The sequence below is a fragment of the Spinacia oleracea genome, chromosome 1 (genome assembly GCF_020520425.1).
Source record: "Spinacia oleracea cultivar Varoflay chromosome 1, BTI_SOV_V1, whole genome shotgun sequence".
In the NCBI taxonomy this organism is placed as follows: Eukaryota; Viridiplantae; Streptophyta; class Magnoliopsida; order Caryophyllales; family Amaranthaceae; genus Spinacia; species Spinacia oleracea.
The window spans coordinates 55,062,668-55,070,598 of NC_079487.1; the positions used below are offsets into that span (position 1 = coordinate 55,062,668).

At 34.2% G+C, this 7,931-nt stretch overlaps 1 long non-coding RNA gene across 1 annotated transcript; it reads right to left on the reverse strand.

Annotated features, from left to right (window-relative positions):
- Positions 1-536: 536 nt before the first annotated feature.
- Positions 537-7,199, reverse strand: LOC130470099 (uncharacterized). The gene is made up of 5 exons (XR_008930123.1): positions 6,679-7,199; positions 5,012-5,383; positions 4,638-4,731; positions 4,490-4,549; positions 537-785 (listed from the first exon to the last, which is right to left on the reverse strand). It is a non-coding gene; the product is annotated as an uncharacterized lncRNA (long non-coding RNA).
- Positions 7,200-7,931: the final 732 nt, after the last annotated feature.

Genomic DNA, 7,931 nt, shown 5'->3' on the forward strand with positions numbered 1-7,931 from the left:
CAGGAAGAATCTTGTGTATACAAGAAGGTCAGTGCACTAGTAGAAAAAACCCTTATTGCAGCGGGCTTTTAGACCCCTGTTGCAGCGTACATCGTATGCTGCAACTGGGGGGCCTGCAACAAGTCTGAACTTGTTGCAGCGTACATGTTCGCTGCAAAAAGTGATTTGTTGCAGCGGGCTTTTAGATGTACGCTGCAACAAGTGCCAAAAAATTGGCAAAATTTTGGACTTGTTGCAGCGTACATATAAAAGCCCGCTGCAACAGACCCAACTTTTTGCAGCGTACATTTATTTGTACGCTGCAACAAGTCTGAATTACTCAATTTTTTGCAGCGTACATTTATTTGTACGCTGCAACAAGTCTGAATTTTTGCGAAATTTTTTTCCCTTGTTGCAGCGTACAACATATATGTACGCTGCAAAAAAGCACTTTTGGCGGGAAAATTCTAATTTTGTTTAGGGATACCTAGAGTGCCTTGCACTAAATATAGAAACCTGTCAAAACAATAATAGAATAACGCAACCTGTATAACAAATATAAAAACAACAACTGGAGTTTTGTATACTATATATCCCAAAACCAAAGTGCACATATTACATTTAAATATATGTTCCAATTTCAACATAAACATACATTTTAATATAAAATTTATTCTATAACAACTAAACCAACTCGATCAAGCGCGCTAAAGCCAATAATAAATACTTGTTGGTAAAAAACTTAGCCCATTGCTCACGAACCACATCAAATTCCTCGCATAAGGCGCAATCCTCGGAGTGTAGACCTTTACAAAAACAGAAATTTAAATTAAACATTAGATTAAATACAAATTAAATATCACATTTTAACATTCAAGAAACTAATGACAATGTCCTAATAGTCTAAAATGAGTCCTTAGGTTCTTTAGTTCAAAGTTGGGAGCGAAAATGTCATTTTAGCCTAAATATGACCTATAACGACCCAATGAGTCTATAGGTGCATAAATAGATTGGAACGAGTCTTAGATCGTTAAAATTATGCATATTAAACATGTAATAAGTTTTAAATGAGTCCTTAGGTTCTTTATTTTAAAGTTGGGAGCGAAAATGCCTTATTTTAGCCTAGATATGACCTATAACGATCAAACAAGCATTAAATGGGTATAAGTAGATTAGAATAAGTGCTAGAAACTCAAAACTAAGCTTATTAATCATATAATAATTTAAAAATGAGTCCTTAGGTTCTTAAGTTCAAAGTTGGGAGCGAAAATGTCATTTTAGCCTAAATATGACCTAAAACGACACAATGAGCCTTAAATATGCATAAATGGAATGGAACGAGTCTTATAAAGTTAAAATTATGCATATTAAACATGTATTAAGTTTAAAATGCGTGCTTAGGTTCTTTATTTTAAAGTTAGGAGCGAAAATGCCTCATTTTAGCCTAAATATGACCTATAACTATCAAACAAGCATTAAATGTGCATAAACATATTAGAATAAGTCTTAGAAACTTAAACTAAGCATATTTATCATATAATAAGTTTAAAATGAGTCATTAGGTTCTTAAGTTCAAAGTTGGGAGCGAAAATGTCATTTTAGCCTAAATATGACCTATAACGACACAATGAGCCTTAAATGTGCATAAATGGATTGGAATGAGTACTAGAAAGTTAAAAATAAGCATATAAAACATTTAGTAAGTTTAAAATGAGTCCTTAGGTTCTTTGGTTCATAGTTGGGAGCGAAAATGTCATTTTAGCCTAAATATGACCTACAACGACCTAATGAGCCTTAAAGGTGCATAAATAGATTGGAACGAGTCTTATAAAGTTATAATTATGCATATTAAACATGTATTAAGTTAAAAATGAGTGCTTATGTTCTTTATTTTAAAGTTATGAGCGAAAATGCCTCATTTTAGCCTAAATATGACCTATAACTATCAAACAAGCATTAAATGTGCATAAACAGATTAGAATAAGTCTTAGAAACTTAAAACTAAGCATATTTATCATATAATAAGTTTAAAATGAGTCATTAGGTTCTTAAGTTCAAATTTGTAGCGAAAATGTCATTTTAGCCTAAATATGACCTATAACGACACAATGAGCCTTAAATGTGCATAAATGGATTGGAATGAGTACTAGAAAGTTAAAAATAAGCATATAAAACATTTAGTAAGTTTAAAATGAGTCCTTAGGTTCTTTGGTTCATAGTTGGGAGCGAAAATGTCATTTTAGCCTAAATATGACCTACAACGACCTAATGAGCCTTAAAGGTGCATAAATAGATTGGAACGAGTCTTATAAAGTTATAATTATGCATATTAAACATGTATTAAGTTTAAAATGAGTGCTTAGGTTCTTTATTTTAAAGTTAGGAGCGAAAATGCCTCATTTTAGCCTAAATATGACCTATAACTATCAAACAAGCATTAAATGTGCATAAACAGATTAGAATAAGTCTTAGAAACTTAAAACTAAGCATATTAATCATATAATAAGTTTAAAATGAGTCATTAGGTTCTTAAGTTCAAAGTTGGGAGCGAAAATGGCACTTTAGCCTAAATATGACCTATAACTACACAATGAGCCTTAAATATGCATAAATGGATTGGAATGAGTTCTAGAAAGTCAAAACTAAGAATATAAAACATTTAGTAAGTTTAAAATGAGTCCTTAGGTTCTTTAGTTCAAAGTTTGGAGCGAAAATGTTATTTTAGCCTAAATATGTCCGATAACGACCAAACAAGCCTTAAATGTGTATAAGTAGTTAGAATAAGTCTTAGAAACTTAAAACTAAGCATATTAATCATGTAATAAGTTTAAAATGAGTCCTTAGGTTCTTTAGTTCAAAGTTAGGAGCGCAAATGCCTCATTTTAGCCTAAATATGACCTATAACGATAAAACAAACATTAAATGTGCATAAATAGATTAGAATAAGTCTTAGAAACTTAAAACTAAGCATATTAATCATGTAATAAGTTTAAAATGAGTCCTTAGGTTCTTTAGTTCAAAGTTAGGAGCGAAAATGCCTCATTTTAGCCTAAATATGACCTATAACTATCAAACAAGCATTAAATGTGCATAAACAAATTAGAATAAGTCTTAGAAACTTAAAACTAAGCATATTAATCATATAATAAGTTTAAAATGAGTCATTAGGTTCTTAAGTTCAAAGTTGGGAGCGAAAATGTCATTTTAGCCTAAATATGACCTACAACGACCTAATGAGCCTTAAAGGTGCATAAATAGATTGGAACGAGTCTTATAAAGTTAAAATTATGCATATTAAACATGTATTAAGTTTAAAATGAGTGCTTAGGTTCTTTATTTTAAAGTTAGGAGCGAAAATGCCTCATTTTAGCCTAAATATGACCTATAACTATCAAACAAGCATTAAATGTGCATAAACAGATTAGAATAAGTCTTAGAAACTTAAAACTAAACATATTAATCATATAATAAGTTTAAAATGAGTCATTAGGTTCTTAAGTTCAAAGTTGGGAGCGAAAATGGCACTTTAGCCTAAATATGACCTATAACGACACAATGAGCCTTAAATATGCGTAAATGGATTGGAATGAGTTCTAGAAAGTCAAAACTAAGCATATAAAACATTTAGTAAGTTTAAAATGAGTCCTTAGGTTCGTTAGTGACATTTTAGCCTATATATGACCTATAACGGAAAAAGAAGTCTCGAATGTGCAGAGATAGATTGGAACGAGTGTTGGAAATTTAAAACTAATCATATTAATCATGTAATAAGTTTGAAATGAATCCTTAGGTTATCTAGTTATGAATTGGGAGCGAAAATGACTTATTTTAGCCTAACTATGACCTATAACGACCAAAGTCTCAAATGTGCATACATAGATTAGAATGAGTTTTATAAAGTTAATATTATGCATATTAATCATGTAATAAGAATAAAATGAGTCATTAGGTTCGTTAGTTCAAAGTTGGGAGCGAAAAATGTCATTTTAGCCTAATTATGACCTATAATGGCCAAACAAGTCTCAAATGTGCATAAATAGATTGGATTGAGTCTTGGAAAGTTAAAGCTAATCATATAAATCATGTAGTAAGTTTGAAATGAGTTCTTAGGTTCATTAGTTCAAAGTTGGGAGCGAAAATGTCATTTTAGCCTAAATATGACCTATATAGCCAAACAAGTCTCAAATGTACATAAATAGATTGGATTGAGTCTTGGAAAGTTACAACTAATCATATGCCTATTTCCACCCAAATCCAAGAACAACCTATGCCTATTTCCAAAAAAGAAAAAGGGAGGGAAAGAAAAAGAAAGATAATACAAGAGCATGTTAAAGACCAAAAAATAAAAACAAGTAGAAACTTAGCCGATTTTCATATTAGCTTTATGACTTATTTTTTCCCCACATGGAATCCTTCTTCAGCTAATTCCATTAATTAATTAAATGAGAAAACAAATTAAATAATTAACCAACACCAAAGTACATGCAAGAAACAAAATTAGATGTCTTACTTTTTTCCTCAACCGGCTTTTCCTTGCTGCCTCACAGTTCTGAGCAAGCCTTCGTAGAGTCTATAATAATAAATCTTTAAAGATGTTACAAAAATGAAGCTACAAGATGTCAAATAGCATGAAAAGAGAAGAGTGAACAACTTCTAACCTTATGATCAGTCTCCTTCGATCTGTCACTCGAATGATAATGACATTGCTTCTGCCCTATCCCCACTAGCTTGAACTCAGGGGTCTACATTTTGCTAAAGCAGAACAATAATACTACTTTAAGTTTCAAACCACAGATAGGGTTTCCTTCCACTTCGAGGAAGAACAAACAGATAAAAACCATCTTGCCAAAGAATGACAGCACCTCCTACAAGGCATCTTATTTAAATACTCTGCCATTACCTATATATAGCTATAATAAGACAAGCAAGTACAAAACAACAAATACAGACCTACAAAGTATTGAGTAACTATAATGTTGTGGTGGTGGGGAGTATAACAACAGGGGCCAGCTTTAGATTACAAGGAACTCACCATCATCTTCTCTGACGTTGGATTGAGGAAAGAAACTCTGGCGGAAGAAGAACCATCCAACTGAACAATTTGACCATTATACCAACGCCCATCGGTGTGGCGGAATCTACATTTTGATCCAATAAAATAACTTGGGTCTCCCAATATTTCTGCCTCAACATTAGTAGAATCTAATGGTTCTACCTCTAAGTCTTCGCACGGAAGTTGGGAACCACCCAACTTTGCTGGATTTATAAGCTCGACCGCAGCGTCTTTATGGGAATATATAGAGTCCTGCACAGCTGAATCAACTTCACGTAACAGCCGGGCACGTTTTAGGTGAAAAAGTCCTTCCGCTGCATCTTTAATGGAAGAAACAAGCTCGTCTTGGACCTGCATCAACATACAGCAATGTGTTGATTCAAGAAACCAGCCAAATGAGCATGCATATACAATTTCACTTCTGCTATCCCTTTTTGTATGAACAAGAAAAAAAGTTGGAGAGGAAGCTGATATGCTGAATAAAGCAAGAAACTGGACACTCGCATCTTTATCAGTATTTATCACTCTATGAGAACAACTGCTATCACGAAGAACATTACAGAAAAACACAGATATCCTACGAAGAACATTACAAAAAGGTAACAAGTACGGAGTAAAATACATTGATCACCGACATATCAAAATGTTCCTTAAGGCCTGAGATTAGACCTGAACTCCTGGTGGTTTATTTCCTGAAAACAAAGGCTAGAAGAATAAAATAACACATGGCACCTGCCTCCTTTCACCCTATTATTCACCACAGAACCGTGCTAGAAGGGTGATTGTTGTTTTCTTAATCTCTCATAAATTATTCTCCAAATATCCATTCCCAAGCTCAAACCTCTCAAAAACCTGAGCCTTTGGAACCTAAAAACGTCAAATCAATTGTAGAACAAGTACAAAAAACCCACAAGAAATCAACCAACCAACACCGTAAAATTACACAATGACATTCCTTAGGTTTTCTGCTAAAAAATCACTTCATAAGCTTGAAGCTTGACACCAATTAATCTACAGAGTAACGGAATGCAATTGAAAACACAACGAAAGCTAATGTGAGCTAATTGGTATTCACAAAACCCATTTGTCTCCAGATTAATGTTGCATAATGAGCATAGTTTATGACAAAACAAACAAAATTCTAGGTTAATCCCAAAAAAAAAAAACAAGAAAAAGGGTCATCTAACATCTATTGCAAACAAATGTTCAAGGGTAATCCCCAAATAACCAATATAGTCATATTTACAGACCATAAATTATTAGCAAGATGGATTTTAGCTTAATTAGAGCGTCAAACATGCGATTCAACATGATGAATTGAAGCAAATTTATAAAAATAGAAGCAGAAATCGATCATATTAGGAATACCCTAAATTAAACCTAATAATAAAACATAATGGTAATTAAATTGAAGGATAGAGAAAAGGATTACACTAAGAAGCTCAGAGCTTTTTCCCTTAAACGAAAATCAAAACGAAAATCAAAACGAAAATCAAAACAAAAATCAAAAACGAAAATCAAAACGAAAATCAAAACGAAAATCAAAAACGAAAATCAAAAACAATAATCAAAACGAAAATCAAAAACTAAAATTGAACCCTAATCTGAAAACGAAAATAAAAAACGAAAATAAAAATTGAACACACCATAGCAAAACCACCGGAACCACGACGCCGAGCAACCACCGGAACCACGACGCGACGGGGAAATGCTGAACCCCCGGCCGACCAAGAATATAACCTTTCAGTGACAGGCCGCGCGAGAATTGAACGGGATGGGGGAGATGAGGCTAGAACACCACACACCGGCGAAGACAGCGACGCAGGGCTGAGCAACGCTTGGGTTCGACGGCGACGTAGGGCTGAGTTCGACGGCGACGCAGGGCTGAGTTCGACGGCTGAGTTCGACGGTTTGTTTGGATATTTGTTTAAGGGAAAAATCTTGGAGCAGAGAAAGAACAACGTACGTTTGAGCCCGCTCGTTTGAGCGCGGTTTGTTGCATAGGAAAGTAAATTTTTTTGAAACGCGGACTTGTTGCAGCGGGCAATAACATGTACGCTGCAACAAAGTCGGGTTGTTGCTGCGGGCTTTTATTTTGTACGCTGCAACAAACACATTTGCTGCGAACAACTAAAATGTACGCTGCGATAACCCTTTAAAGGGTTTGACCCGCGTTGACCGACTGGTTGTTGAAGCGTATTTATACATGTACGCTGCAACAAGGGGGCTGCAACAGGGGTTTTTTCTACTAGTGGTGGGAGTAAAATTGCATTCCTAGTCTTGTATGTAGATGACATACTACTTATTGGAAACGACATTCCTATGTTGGAGTCTGTAAAGACTTGGCTTGGAAAGTGTTTCTAAATGAAGGACTTAGGAGAGGCACAGTACATATTGGGTATCAAGATCTATAGGGATAGATCTAAGAGGATGATTGGACTAAGCCAGAGCACTTACATTGACAAAGTGCTAGGAAGGTTCAATATGATGGAAGCCAAGAGAGGCCATCTAACCATGTCACATGGCACATATCTAAGCCAGACTCAGTGTCCCAAGACATCTGATGAGCGTAGAAAGATGAGTGGAATTCCATACGCCACTACGACAGAAAATGCTTTTAATAGCGCTTAATAATGCTTTTAACAGCGCTTCTTGAAGCGCTGTTGATGGCTCCGCTATTAAAAGTAAAAGGTACCTTTAATAGCGCTTTTCAAAAGCGCTGTCATATGTAATATGAGGATAATTCAAATGTTTCTTTCATAGTAGTTTATAAGCGCTATTAAAGAAACGCTATTAAAGGTTTACCGGCAACTTTTAAATTATTTTCTAATAGCCGATGTATATAGAGCGCTATCAAAGTTATTATTATTATTTTTTTATATATAATATACCTGAAAAG